The sequence below is a fragment of the Lactuca saligna genome, chromosome 5 (genome assembly GCF_052625555.1).
Source record: "Lactuca saligna cultivar CGN05327 chromosome 5, ASM5262555v1, whole genome shotgun sequence".
Lineage (NCBI taxonomy): Eukaryota > Viridiplantae > Streptophyta > Magnoliopsida > Asterales > Asteraceae > Lactuca > Lactuca saligna.
In genome coordinates this window covers 207,785,846-207,801,679 of record NC_136421.1, presented here as the reverse complement: position 1 = coordinate 207,801,679, position 15,834 = coordinate 207,785,846, and positions in this window count along the sequence as shown.

The window sequence follows — 15,834 nt, the reverse complement described above, 5'->3', positions numbered from 1 at the left end:
TTTTCCTTTTTTGATAGAAAAAGATGGGATCAGAGTTTTCTAGTCTGTTAAAATTTGCTAAGAGGAAACCTGGCCTTTATTTTTCGTATCATGTCAATATAACACTCGGTATTCTTCTTCACCATGTTTTTTATAATTCTCAATAATTCTTGTCTTTGAAGATTTTTCCCCCCATCCATCTTGCAGTGCCCAAAGGTTAAATGACTTGGGTGTGGAAGCAACTAAGATTCCTCTCTAGAGGCGGGTAGGTATTGCCTCCAATTGGAATCCTCAAATTGAAATACGTTGTTTTTACCTCTTATATACAAATTTAAAACACTTGATATTTACTTGTGGTAGGTAGAACCTCGATTCGTATGGAATAATTATATGTTGGAACTACTTATAGACAACAAGTTTTGTTTTCCATTCTCCTACTAGAAATCCTCGAACATATTGCAGATTTCCTGTTTTGAGATCTTTGTTGTCAGGTTTTATGGGTTTTAGATCTTCTTACTTGTCTCAAATGATATCTATTATGCTGTTTAAAACTTAGGATCAAGCGTGCTCAATTGAATCAAGAATATGGATTGCAATTCTTCCTCTGAATGTTACTAATTTACGATTCTTCACATGGAGTTTCCATTTGATTTATTCACTGATTTTTGATTCTTTGATTTTCGATTATCCTTCCTATTGATTTCCGATTTCACTAGTATACCCACTATGCTCTTATTCTTCTTTAATTTTAAATATCCATCATTCAAGTTGATTTTATAATTTAGAATCTGACTTAAATAATGATATATTGTTCTTGATTTTCCATTTGTTCTTAATACTTTATTGTTCTAAATTTGTCTTTGATGAAAATGGTTAATCTGGAATTCTGTCAGAATTTGCATGAAAAGGGTTAAGTTAGGGTTTTCTTTTCATATCAGAATGCAAACACATGTTCATTCTATGAGAATATAAATATTACATAAAACATGTGTTGCTAGTAATTCTGACAGAATACATTTATACATGTTTTATAATGTTTATGCATATAGAAGAAAATATTATGATTTAAGTGCATTATGTAATGTATTCTGTTAGAATTTATTTATATAAATGCATTCTATTAGAATGTCTTTTAAGAATGTTTGTTAACAACAAGTATATTTGTTTAACTGGTAATACTATCGAGTAATGTATCTCATTCTTTCATAATTGCATGGAAAAGGAATTCAATATTGATAATACAAGAGATATATTTGGAATCGAGTTCAACAAGTATATATGCGAAGATCAACTGGATGATATGGACTACTGAAGAAGATCAAGTGTATTTTTTCAATAATTGTATATTCAAGAATGTTATTTTTTTAAGAAATTTATTCATTTTTTGATGATATTCTGTTAGAATATGTATAACTATATTAAAATGTATAAGTATATTAGTCTGTAAGAATATGTATGAAAACTCCTGATATCTGAGGGAGATTTTGGAACCTCCCACTGAATCACCGCCTCGATTTTGGCTGGAACGATCACAATAGCAAATCCTCATACTCGGAATTAGGGAGGGCTGGCGGCAGTCCCTCGCATAATTCCCCTCTTTGCCACATTTGTGGAACCCATTACTATCTTGACATGCTCCTACATGAACCTTCCCACACTTCCCAAAAGTGCGGCCACACTGACCTCCAAACCTAGAATTGGCAGCCTTAAACCGCTTCAACATCGGCTGTGACTGCACCGGGTACTGCCTCTGCCCCCTCAACTGAAATTCAATGTCTAGCTCACGGCACTTGGTGGCCTCCTGAAACTCCAACAAAGTATCACACCACTATGTAGAAACAAATTGTTTGATGTCCGTCTTGAGCATGCTCAGATAACAAGTCATCTGAGCCTGCTCTGAAGTAAACTCATGGAAAAATATCACCCTGTCAGTAAACATCTGGGTGATCTCTGTCATCGACTCTAATCCCTGCCTCAGGTCTAAAAACTCCTAAGCCAGCCTCTCCCGCTCGACCTGTGGAATATAGCGAGTGCGAAACATCTCCTTAAACTGTTCCCATGATACCGTAGCCCTCTGCTCATCAGAATACGATCTCGTAACAAGTCTCAACCAATCCTTTGATCCGGACCTCAGGAGGTTCAGAGCACACCTGACCTTCTAGATAGAAGGAAATGAACACGTGAAGAAACACCCTTGCACATCATATAGCTGTTGGATTAGTGTCTAAGTCCATAACTATTTTGGTATGTACTTGACTCGATGGTGCATGGTCCTTTTGGGTTGCCTTCACCAAAGCAACTTGATAGGATGAATTATGGAGAGTAAGGATTAAATATGATTTATTAATGTATTATGAGAATAATATATTAAAGGAGAAATCATATTGTTTAATTAATATTAGTCAATAATTAATTGGTAATTAGTTTTGTGACTAAAAGAGATTAATTAAACTTAAGGGACTGGAATTGTAATTATAAGATAATTATAATTTGGGCCATGGATTGCCTTATATTAAGGGATGGACGAATTCTAATGGGAAACCCATAAGGAAATCGTCCATGGGCTTGATAAAAGGAGTCTATGGGTTGCTTAGGGCTTAAGCATCCAAATTAGGGTTTCCTTGTTAGATAACCCTAATAGCCAACTATATAAAGACCCCTTAAGGCTCAAAAACGTGGCTAATGATCTTGCTAGGGTTTCTACACGTTTTTGGTAGCCTCCATCCTCTCTCCTCTTCATCCTCTTGCTTATGGTGTTTGTGAACCATTAGAGGAGTGACACTTGTGACTCTAAGCCTTCCAAAGTCAACTCAAGGAGGAATTGGGATTGTTATTGCTACATAACAATCAAGGTATGATCTTAAACCTAATTACATATTAATATGATTACTTGAATGCTAGAATTAGGGTTTATAGTCTTGGATTCAAAGCATGTACAATAGAGAAACCTAGATCCAAGCATTAGGGTTTGTATGAGCACATAGGATGTCTTATGACCAAAACCCATCAGTGGTATCAGAGCCTAGCTTGGTTTCAATTGTATTGATACATTGTATAACTGAAAAATTCGATTTTTTGGATTGTGGAGGCTGGACTCGCCGAGTCCATGCCTAACTCGACGAGTCAACTCGTCAGATAATGCTTATCTCGGGATTTCTTGCTATTTTTGGATATGGATAGTTACCTTATCATGTTAGATCAATATAAACCCGATTTTATGATATATATGACTATATTCTTGATCTAATTAAAGATAATTATCAATTAACAAGATAATTGTTTCCTTATAAGATAATTGATTAATTATTTTGAGTAAATTGATAAATTGTTTTGCAAGAAATCATTAAACAAATCAAATATGGATAATTATGTAATTAAATGTTAGTTTAGATTATTTGTTATTTGATCCTTGTTGTTATGAAAGGTTTCATATTTTCCCCTTTAGGTTTTATAGTTTAAATTTAAACCCAAAAGTCTTGGAGTTTTGAAATTTAAATAGTTAAAACCCTAATGTTTTGAAAAAGGTTTCAAAACTTGCCCTCAAGTTTTGGAATTCGAAAGTTGAATAAAAGTTTAATTAGAAATGTTAAATTCTAAAACCCTAGTAATGTTTTGAAAAGTTCAAATCACACCCTTATGGTTTTATTAATTAATTAAGGAGTATAATTAAAAGAGATTTAATAAATCCATAAAGGTTTAGGTTAACCTTTTAATTGAATTAAAAGTGTAATTGTTAAAGTTAACCATATAGTATTTTAAAAGTATAAAATACACCCTATACTATATATAACATTAAAAGTCTAACATTATATATATGTATGAGTAAAAGTCAATCTTACCGTTAGTAGGCCTCATTCACGAAGCTGGTTTATAAGGGGTGTTTAAGGAAATTGCCTATAAAATGGCGATTGAATGGGTATCCACTCTTACCCACCGCACTCTTGACTAGTGGAGGGTCGTTAGCCGAACGGGTAGGATAGGACGAAACCTTCCATTATAAGTATAATGAAATACAAAGTAACTAAATGTTTTTCAAATTCCCAATCTTAGTTACTTAGGCAAAAGTGAATTGATGCAATTCCATGAAATTACACTTTGTGCCCTTGTGAAGACGTTAGTGGAGCATGTGTGGTTACCGGCACACTAAATGGTTCTAAGCAAAGGTAGCAAAGGGTGACTCAATGTTTGTCATAGTCCGGTGGAGCGTGTGTGGTTTACCGGCACATCGAATAGGTGATTGTAACATGTGAGGGCACCATGTAAGTTTGCATGGTTATTCACACCCGCTTTGTGATCCTCGGCATCCCAGTCACAAACAAGAGGGGCATATCGAGATTTAAACATGCCATTGAAAGTTCAATGAATCTCAAAGGATCTAGGAGTTTTCATAGATTTAAAACTTAAAATTTTTTTTCGTTTTTCATGGTGGAAATTAGTGAATCGTCATTCACTTACCTTCAAATGTTCTGCAATTTGGGTTACGGCATCCCTCTCCCAAGTTGTAGGATATTGTGTTGGGTCCTAGCCTTGGAATTTCATTTGGGTGATTTACCAAGGACTCAATCAATCAACTAACTTGAATTCTTTTTTCTCCCGATGTCAAAGTTCAACAACTATGGTCTTCCCAAATCCCGTGGAACAAGTATTCCACATGAAGATGATATTCCACGATTCGATCGAGGAACAAGAAATCATGCTTCACTTCCTCCTCCAATTATTCTCCCTAACCCACAAGATTGTAAAATTGAAAGGTTCAATATCACTCAAGCCCTTTTGGCAAGTAAACATAAAGAGGGCAAGTCGGTGTGTGCACACGTCTTAGGGATGAAGTCACACATTGATAGATTAAGAATGATGGGATCCATTGTCGGTGAAGCGATGGCTGTTGATTGGGTTCTTCGGTCACTTCCTAACTCATATAGTGAGTTCGTAAGAGAGTACTATATGATGAACCGCGACGTGACCCTTATAGATCTCACCTATATGCTTATTGCTGTTGAATCAGCAATGGTTTGGCGCAATAGAAAAGCAAAGTTGATTGGTGAATCTGCCTTCAAGACCTCTATGGATATAGACAATGGCAATGAAAGACATGCAATGATCGAAAAGTTTGATCATAAGAGAAAGGCGATGTCTGAGGTAGTTCCATGTGTTGTTCCAACGGAGTCAATTTGCTTTTATTGCCAAGAGAAGGGGCATTGGAGACAATGTTGCCCTATTTACCTAAGAGATCTAAGAGATGGGAGAGTCAAAAGTATGACTACGCTTTAGGTAAGAATCCACTATCTAACTCCATTAAGTTTCTATTCATTGATTCTTAATACATGATGTGATAAGATTGCATTTGAATGTTTTGAAGGATCGGTGAAAAGAAAGGAAGCTTGATAAGAGAGCAAGATGAATCTAATCACAAGAGATGGATCTTGATTGCATGGACTTGAAGATTGGATTTTGAGCTTAGATAGTTATGATAGAGTTGTTAGAAATTTTCTTTTTACATAGTTTTCAATAGATTTTGCATTGTAAGGACAAATGTTTTTCCGCTGCTTTTATAAATAAAATAAATTTTGTTTGACTTATTTATTTATTTGTTTACTTCCTTGCAATGAAATCGTTATGAAAAATTGATGTTTACATATTTCTACAACGAATGGATATGATTCTTAGTTATGTTATTTATGGAAATGTCAAGAATTTACCAAATAGGGAGAGTTTCTCATCACCTAAAGTTTCAATTGGACCAAAATTTGGAATCACGCAACTTGGTTGCATGATGAATGAGAAATTTCATATTTGGAAATTAGACAAATTCGTTGAAAAAGTGTCAAGTGAAGGATTAGGAGATCGAGTACACAAAGTTGTGTGTTGATCAAGTTCACCATAAGAGTAACAAATATATTCGTCATGATTTACTAAAGGCTTAGTAAATATGATTACAGTTACAAGATTAAGTGTAATTCTGAATTGATTAAAGGGTTTAGATCAATAGTAGAACGAATAAGAAGAATCAAGTAAGCAGAAAGATAAAAGGTTCCCCATTATAAGAAGAAGGGAGAGTAGCTTTTATGCTTTATGATAGATCTTAATGATTATGAACCATATCTCAATTGATCCTCTAAGTGAGTCTTGGTACAATTGTATGTCCAAGAAGAGGAATAAAAGATTGAAGAAATGGTCAAATCAAGAAGTCAATCATACTTCGTTCAAAAACAAGTCTTAAAATCAAGATTGTGACATTGAGTGAATAGTATTAAGAAGGTTTATAACATTCATTAATTGTGGAAAGTTGTGATGTCTTGAATAAGACAAAGACCAACTAAGACCAAAATTATGAAGTGTTTTGATAAAAACTACACTAACTCTTGAATATTTGTTTGTCAAGAAATGTTTATTGACAAAAGAATCGTATATGTCAAGGAGTCAGTGGGAGTCTTAATGGTCTTGAAAGGTTTCAAGAACAAATCAAATAAACCTTATTGATCATCACTAGCACACGAGTTGAGGTTTACAACCTATCGTGAAGACATTATTTTGTTTTTGTGCCAATCCAATCGAGTTAATTATGCATGTGAGTCCTATGAGTTCTCATTTGAATGCGTAAAAGGCAAGGACCTTGATCAATGAAAGGTAAATTGATAGGAAAAAGGTGAGATGATTAACTACTTGGAAGACGTGGTGGGCAGCTGTGCTACCATAAGGTAAGAAATCAAGATTAAGAAAGTTCGGTCCATATGAGTCTGAATTTGTTGTAAACTTTGTTTTAACAAATTCACATGGATAGGAACAAATACACCATTTAAATCTAAGTGTCATAAGATTTCCTCATTCATGAAAATGATTATGAGGAAATGCTTTCACTAAGAAAGATTTTAAAAGATAGTGATTGTAAAATTGCATTCTCGAATTCGATCATGGTTACGGCATCCCTTTCCATAATCTGAATTGTGAGGTTTGGCAATTAGTCTTAATTGTGGAGACACACATATGAACTATCTAAAGGCAAAGGTGTATAAGTTCAAGAAGCCTTGATAAAAGATTATCAAAGTATTAAGTATTAGAAACATGGACTTAAGAAATTCAATAGGTATTGTCTTTCTGAAAGTTAAGATGTTTATAAATACATGTCGAAGCTAGTGGGAGCATAAGTGTTATGTTTTATAATAATCATCATGATAGTGGGATCATAAATGTTATGATTGTATGATTATTAAGGCACGTATTGCATAGTTGGCAATATTAATTATAGAAAAACAAGAGTCATACTTTGCAAAGTTGTAAGAGTTGAAAGGTTGTTTTGCTATAATTAAGGGAGAGAATAATATGCTTCATTTCAAATATAAAGGATTAGGTTGTGGAATGTTAATAAATTTAGTCAAAGGTACATAGTGTGTTCTTAAAATTTCAATTATGTTTACGGCATTCCTCTTCACAATTCGAATTTTGAGAACATAGAAAATAAAACATTGTGCGTCGTGTCCCATACGCTTCGGGTATAGGATCGATTGCAAATGATTTAATGTTTTACCATTCTAAAATTTTCCAAATGTCTAGCGCATTTAGAGGGAAAAGGGACTAGAATCAGTTTTGACTAAAATAATTAAACAACTATCAAAGGACAATCCAAAGTTCGACGAGGATTGATCGCTTGTGAGTAGTTGGAAGTATAGTATTGGAAATTATGGAAATGTTTCCATATTGGATGGACAATATCAACATCATTACGAATAGATAAGATTCTATTAAGAAATGAGTTGTCATATGGAAAATATGGAAGCGTGTCCATATTAGGAAGTAAATATTGAAAATCTATGTCTAGATTAGTAACTTTTATGCAAAAGGATGTTCAAAGGAATGTACTTTGAGTGAGAGACATCATATCTAAGGAATTGTCTTGTAACAATCTCCGATAGAGGACTTTGTAATATCATTGGCAATAGTCTTTGAGACTTTGGTGCAGTGACATTACAAAAGGATCGTTGCATAAAGTGTTAGAATCTAGTATATTCTATAAGTAACAAGAATTTGATATTCTTACACTTAAGAAAATGGATTTGGAGTTGTAAAATGAGAATGATTGGAAATGTGTTCAATTTGTCTATTTCACAAAAGTAAGAACCATAGGTAAACATTGTGTGCATGCTAGGAGCATGGGACAAGTGTAATAATTCAAGTAAAAAGTTAATTACCCGAAACGACAAATAATGAGTAATCGATATGGTGATAAATAAAACGTGTTTTGTTTATACTCAAAGGTTTGAGACCATATGGGATTAGTATTATTCTTGTGTTTCACCTTGAATGTTTTGACTTCCAGAATAATTGAGTTTATTAAGAATAATCGAATTATTCAAACGGGCCACAGTCGTTCATATGTTGGAAGTAGATATGAATGAAGACTGTCGTGAATTGGTGTGTGGATTGTCTAAAGGAGTATTAGACATAAGTAAATGTTTGCTGCAACGTTTGTGAGTGCTTATGAATATGAATTTGAGCATTGGATTAAACCCACGCTCACTTGGATCACTCCATGGATTGTATCAGGAGTGATTGGTGAGACGATAACATCTTATATTCTTGAAACCAAGATGTGTGAGTTGTATCTTGCTAATCGGTTGCACATTGATAATATGTAAACGCACTAGTAACTTGGTGTTATAAAACATATTGTTGTGTGTGATTTGGTTAGTGAGTGCAAGCAAGCATTGTATCAAAGTTTATCCGTTCCTTTTATTCTAAGAATAAAAGCGATATCTTTGGGCCCCTCGATGGTTTAGTGATGACATACGTAAATGCTCGGCCGGGCTAGGGCTAATTTGATTTGTTCAATTAGTCTGTCGTCATAAATCAGAAATCGAGATATAGTACAAAGAGAATGATTTGAAATCATATCTCATACGATATCTAGAATGGAGGAATATAAGATCCCTTATCTAAGGACACGCGTATTTGATATGATCAGAGTTGACAGCGGCTTTGGAAAGCTACGATTGTAGATCAGGATCTGAAGTCATACGCAGAATAGTTGTTAGACTTATCCAAGTGGGAGACTGTTGGATTAGTGTCTAAGTCCATAACTATTTTGGTATGTACTTGACCCGATGGTGCATGGTCCTTTTGGGTTGCCTTCACCAAAGCAACTTGATAGGATGAATTATGGAGAGTAAGGATTAAATATGATTTATTAATGTATTATGAGAATAATATATTAAAGGAGAAATCATATTGTTTAATTAATATTAGTCAATAATTAATTGGTAATTAGTTTTGTGACTAAAAGAGATTAATTAAACTTAAGGGACTGGAATTGTAATTATAAGATAATTATAATTTGGGCCATGGATTGCCTTATATTAAGGGATGGACGAATTCTAATGGGAAACCCATAAGGAAATCGTCCATGGGCTTGATAAAAGGAGTCTATGGGTTGCTTAGGGCTTAAGCATCCAAATTAGGGTTTCCTTGTTAGATAACCCTAATAGCCCAACTATATAAAGACCCCTTAAGGCTCAAAAACGTGGCTAATGATCTTGCTAGGGTTTCTACATGTTTTTTGTAGCCTCCATCCTCTCTCCTCTTCATCCTCTTGCTTATGGTGTTTGTGAACCATTAGAGGAGTGACACTTGTGACTCTAAGCCTTCCAAAGTCAACTCAAGGAGGAATTGGGATTATTATTGCTACATAACAATCAAGGTATGATCTTAAACCTAATTACATATTAATATGATTACTTGAATGCTAGAATTAGGGTTTATAGTCTTGGATTCAAAGCATGTACAATAGAGAAACCTAGATCCAAGCATTAGGGTTTGTATGAGCACATAGGATGTCTTATGACCAAAACCCATCAATATCCACCTCATGGCCACAATCGGGTCTTGAACTCCGTCGAAAGTCGGTGGCTTCGTATTATCAAAGTCCCGATACTGAAAAGCCCGACCTGTCCCACCTGCAGCCGCTACAGCTGCAGAGGCTGTAGCAGCAGCCATGTAAACAATGGCAGTGTAACGATTATCAAAGAACTCCATCATCGCAGTCTTGATAGACTCGAACATCTACGAAATCTAACCCGGGACAATAGTAACCACCTCGTCATGGATGATCTCCCTGACACGGTCCTCTGTCAATGTTGGCCCATCCTAACTGCCAGCCCCTGATCCTGACCCGAATCTGGTCTCAAATCTTCTCGTAGCCACCATACTGAAAATACACCAAGAATATATCAGATAATCTATGCAAATAACAGGGAACCAACTCCCAACGAATCCCTAGGGGTTGTGACTTCCTTGCTACGCATATGGGTGTTGTGCTTTCAATAGTACGGGCCCATACTACAATCCATACCTACCCATGTTTGTCTTGAGGATCATCACAACACCCTAACAATACTCATAATTATAAACGAACACCCAATCCTTACTCCTAGAGGAAGCTAAATGTCTCACGACTGGCCGGCTGACCTCACACAACTCAACCATGAAACTTCCACCAACCTTGCAGCACTCGTGTATGCTAGCCATACATAACACTGGACCCTATAGACATTCGAATATATGATCCTACCCTAAGCCTTTCATCAAACAAGAATATGAAATAAGGCCAAATCAAACATTCTCATGCTATAAGATCTTAGTTATATATAACTGTGATACATACACTAGGCAACTACAATAATGGTGTCAATTTCATAAAGAAAAGATCCTAGGCTATCAAACATCATATAATCAAGAAATTCTATCATGCAATCCCTGAAGATCCTAAGCCAATCACTAGCATGTTGTTCTAACATATCATAGAATCAAGTAATAACATGGTATTTTAGGGTCTACTTACTGGCTCTGGCTGATCGTACACATCGCATCCTCCTTTAGTATTTTGAAAACCATTTGATAATCATTTTGAAAATCTTTTCCTTAGTTTGATACCGGATTCACATGAGTGTTCCTCTAATTCTCTTAAACCAAGACTCGGATACCAATTTGTAACACTCATACAAATTCATGAAAAGTTTAAACTTTTAAAATATTCCAAAATCATCATCGTTTAAAAACTGTTTTCAAAATAAGAATCATATCAAAGAAATCCCAAAATCGTGAAAGAAAACATGAGGAGGTGCACAATCACAACTTCACCTTCTCGCGATCCTCGGATGTACCTAAAACATAATCCAACAATTGTAAGCCTAAAAATTAGTGAATTTCCCCAAAATACCATTAAGCATACAACAAACACAACATGCATAAATGAGCCTTTAGCCTGACTGGTCCGCCTCACAGGGCCTACAACCTATTTGGTATGTTCCCGAGCCTTTGGCATGACTAGACTGCCTCACAGGGCGGACAACCTATCCGGACCGCTCGTCGGCCTTCGGCCTGACTAGACCGCCTCGTAGGGCCTTTAGTTTATCCGGACCACCCTGGGTGTATTGGCCTTCCGCACAAAGCAGGATCGCCTCAACCCGACCACACAACACACATGTCGACATACACATAACTTATAAACACATAATCAATTAACAGGCAAGCACAATTCATACAGATCAATAACTATAGCATCATCCTATCTACCAGGATATCGATCTAACAGATTACTATTACATCAAGCATACATGAAACCAGGATAACAATCTAACCGGGTCGGCATTGGTGCCTTTGACCCATAAGTATAGTGAGGAAGACTCACATCCCAAGTAGTGTTGAACCGGTAAAATCTAACTCTAAGACTCAGCTCCGGACTCGATAGCCTACAACCACCATATAACCATTCTATCAAAACCTACAAATATCCAAAATGACCTCAAAGTCAAACATAGTCAACCATGGCCAAAGTCAAGTCAACAGTCAAGGTCAACCCAACTCGTCGAGTGAACATGCCAACCAGTCGAGTATCCTCAGTACTTAGAGAAACTAGAAAAGTCTGAGACAACTCACCGAGTCCTCTAGGTGACTCATCGAGTTCCTACAGTTTTCAAGAAAGCGGGAAAACCCCGATCTAACTCGTCGAGTTGTCAGAAACACTCATTGAGTTTTACCAACTTATCTTATTTAGCCCCTTTTATCCCTTCTAACGCCCAAGAATGTAGATTTGGTACCCAATAGCTGGAAAACCACGTAAAGTTGCTAACTTTACGTCCATGCATGACACCAAGAGGCTAAACTACTCAAAAAATTACTTGGCAAAGGACATATAACATTAAGGAAACCTAGATCTATATAAAGCTTGAAACTTTAGGCATAAGTGGCCACAAAATCCACAAATCTGAAGTGGCAACTTCCATAATGATCAAACCCAAGAATGACTCCTAAATGGACCAAAAATGACAATAAACTTCCAAGGAGGAGATCTAAGCAATAAATGGTCAAGGTTTTGACTTTATAGCTCAAAATGGTTGCAATAGCAGAGAAGATCCCAAATCTACAGCCTTCCTCTCGATCAAGCTTCTTCAAACTTCAAACTCCTTCTAAAAGAACACCAAGAAACACTCCTCAAGTTCACACACATACAAAAATGAGAGAAAATGCATGAATTAGGGTTTCCTAGATAGAGGGGGTGGATAAGGAGGCGATGCAAAGGCCATAAGGCCTTTAAATTGATTGCATCACCCTAAAATTTAGGATTTCATAATCAGCCAGCAACTCCTCGAGTTTTTCTCAACAACTCGCCGAGTTAGGAAGCTTCCAACACATCGAGTTGAGGCATTCAACTAGTCGAATTCAAAAAGGAAAATTACCTTTTAAGCCATAAACCTCATACTTGGGAATCGGGATGTTACAACTAAGGTGGGTAGCACCTGATCCCACATCAGCTTGGAAGGAGAACAAAACATTTCCTTATAAGTGGTGTGGATACCTTCCTTTTCACAACGTGTTTTAAAGCCGTGAGGGCTACAGATCCCATAAGAGCTCTACAGTAAAGGGTGCCCGGGCGAGAGCAATTCAGGGATGAGTGACCTCCTGGAAAGTTTTCGTGCCAGGAGCCTAAAGCGGACAATATTATGATATGTGCCAGAGGGGGATGTTACAAATGGTATCAGAGATGGGGACATGACAATGTGTTCAACAGGGACGTCGAACCTTATAACAGGGAGTGAAGCTAGGTAGCACCTGATCCCACATCAACTTGGAAGGAGAATGAAACATCTCCTTATAAGTGGTGTGGATACCTTCCTTGTCATAACACGTTTTAAAAGCAATGAGGGCCACAGATCCCAAAAGAACTCAGTAGTTAAGCGTGCCCCAACGAGAGTAATTAAGGGATGGGTGACTCCCTGTGAGGTTTTCGTGTTGGGAGCCCAAATCAGACAATATTATGATACGTGCTAGAGGGTGATGTTACAATCCCTTATTCATATACGCACAATTAGTTTTATTTTTCAAGTGCGTTAAAATCATTATCACATAACCATAAGGCAAACGAGTTAGTTGTCAATATTTGCAAGAACGAGTCTTTTGCCTCAAATCAACTATGCCACCACTTTTGAAGTCATGGACTTGATATGTTGCATTGTCAACACCAGATACTAACCATCCTGTTACCCCATCTTTATTTTTTTTAACCATAACTTCTGCCGACTTTGTCAGTATTTTTGTACTTTTTTCTGTTAAAACAATGATATAAAATTATATATTACATTTATTGTATAATTTGACAAAATTTTAGTCATACCTGCAGCCATCCAACGTTGGTAAAACCATCTCTTCATAAGCGCAAAAAAGAACTCAAGAAGTTGTAATATAGGCAACTTCCTTGCATGTTTTGATACATCATTCATGGACTTTGCACTGTTTGAGGTCAAGTAATCGTACCTCATGGTAGGGCAATGCGATCTAGTCCGTTTATCATGTAGAATTTCACTAAAGTATGTTGCTACATTTGGTCTAAGAGTACAAAGTCTCCCCCAATGTTGTTCTAACTCAGTGGTCTTGTAAGCTCTTACAAGCCAAAACAAAATTCTTGTTTTTTTATTTTTTATTTTTGCAAAGGTGTGCACTATGATTCCAATTAGATGAAAACCACACAAGCAATGTTGAGCATTTGGAAAAACATTTTGAATACTTACGGCAGTTGATGCAACCCTATCCATTACCAATGTCAGACCTTCCAAATCACCAATGTATTCATGTAGTTGTTCAAGAATCCATGTCCAAGAATGCGTAGTCTCTTTTGGGCAAATTCCATACGCAATAGGCAATATCTGATTGTTTCCATCCATGGCTACTGAATGCAATATGGTGCCTTTATACTTTCCTTTTAGATGGGCACCATCCATAATAATAACTTTTCTACAAAACCCTCTGAAAGCATGTATCTGTAACAATTTTGTAAAAAACATGAATATATTAACAATATATTTTGTTTATAAACACTATATATTTACAAAGTTTTAAATTTAATTTATTTATATACTGCACAACCAATAGCGAAAAAACAATACTCGAAGTGATCCTGAAATTCAATTTGTATCTATGCTATAGTCCAAGTATTATGTTTCTTCAAGTTGTGAAAATAAACTGGAATTTTGGAGAAACTTTCTTTGGGGGCCCCCCTCATCAATCTCATAGCAAATTCTCTAGCATGTCACGCTTATGAATAATTCAAATTAATTTCTAGCAACGCTTTCATATCTCTAATTATATCTTTAGGCCTCCAAACTCTCAAACTACCTTGACCCATGATGTCATGTATTATGGTTCCACAACTTCACTTGTTGGTTGCCTATGATTTACGTGTAAAAGTAATGAAGAACATGTGTACTCATCATTAAACGTCTTAATTTCAAACATTTCACTTCCTTTAATGAGAGCTGCATATAAACGCCAATGACAGTTTTTTTTACAAATGAACAACCTGGTACCGAGATGTCGTTGATTTTTCTACCTTAATCTAAAACTTTTCTTTAATGGCTTTGAATTTAACAGCAGATGCTAGGTCTTTTTGGTGATATAGGTTTGATTCAAAATTATTTTATCATTAAGACCTAAACTGTGAAATGGTCCAGAATCAAGAATAGGTTCTGGACAATCAAGAATACGTGGAATACAATACCAGGGATTAAAAGCAATTTTCTGTTGTGTGTACTCATCTTTCGACTATTCTTCATTTGACTTTTCATCATATAATCAATCATCAAAATTAGGTACTTCTTCAAACTCAAATAAATTTTGTTGTTGAAATTCTGTCATGCACAAATTTGGTTCTTTATCATTATCTGATACAAACTTGTCAGCAATTGAAGCTTTCTTTTGATAACCCACTCCCACGTCATTTCCTCGTCTCCGGGAATGATTTCCACTAGATTGTATTTCTCCACGGCCTCTACTACTTTTTGCTCCAATAATAAACTGGTTGTTCACCATTGGCTGCTATACTTCAACTTCTTCACCTAGCACGGATAAATACAAAATCACTACTTGCTTTTCTTCAGACATTACATGTCTCAGGTGAACTACATATGATTCATCTGTAAGCTCCATGAAATTCCCACAGTCCGGGTGTTTAAAAGTCAAAGATATATGACTATTAAACACATCGGCTTTATTTTCTAACCATTTGTAATAACATCTGGTGGTCAAGGTTAGAAGGAATATTTAAACCGTAGTTTTTAATATGATTTCTAACGTAAACCTTATTTCTATTAACTGATTGTCACAACCCTCCCATATACAGAATAATAAAATTTGTTTTTTTTTTTTTTTTCAGAACACTCTCCACATAGACACTGAAAAAACAACTTCTAGTGATTAAAGCATTCACAAAAACAAAAGAAAAAAAAATGGTTTTTAGTCACTAAAAGGCCTAAAAACGGATAATAACTAAAAATGGTTTAAAACGTCATTAAAACACATACACCAACCATT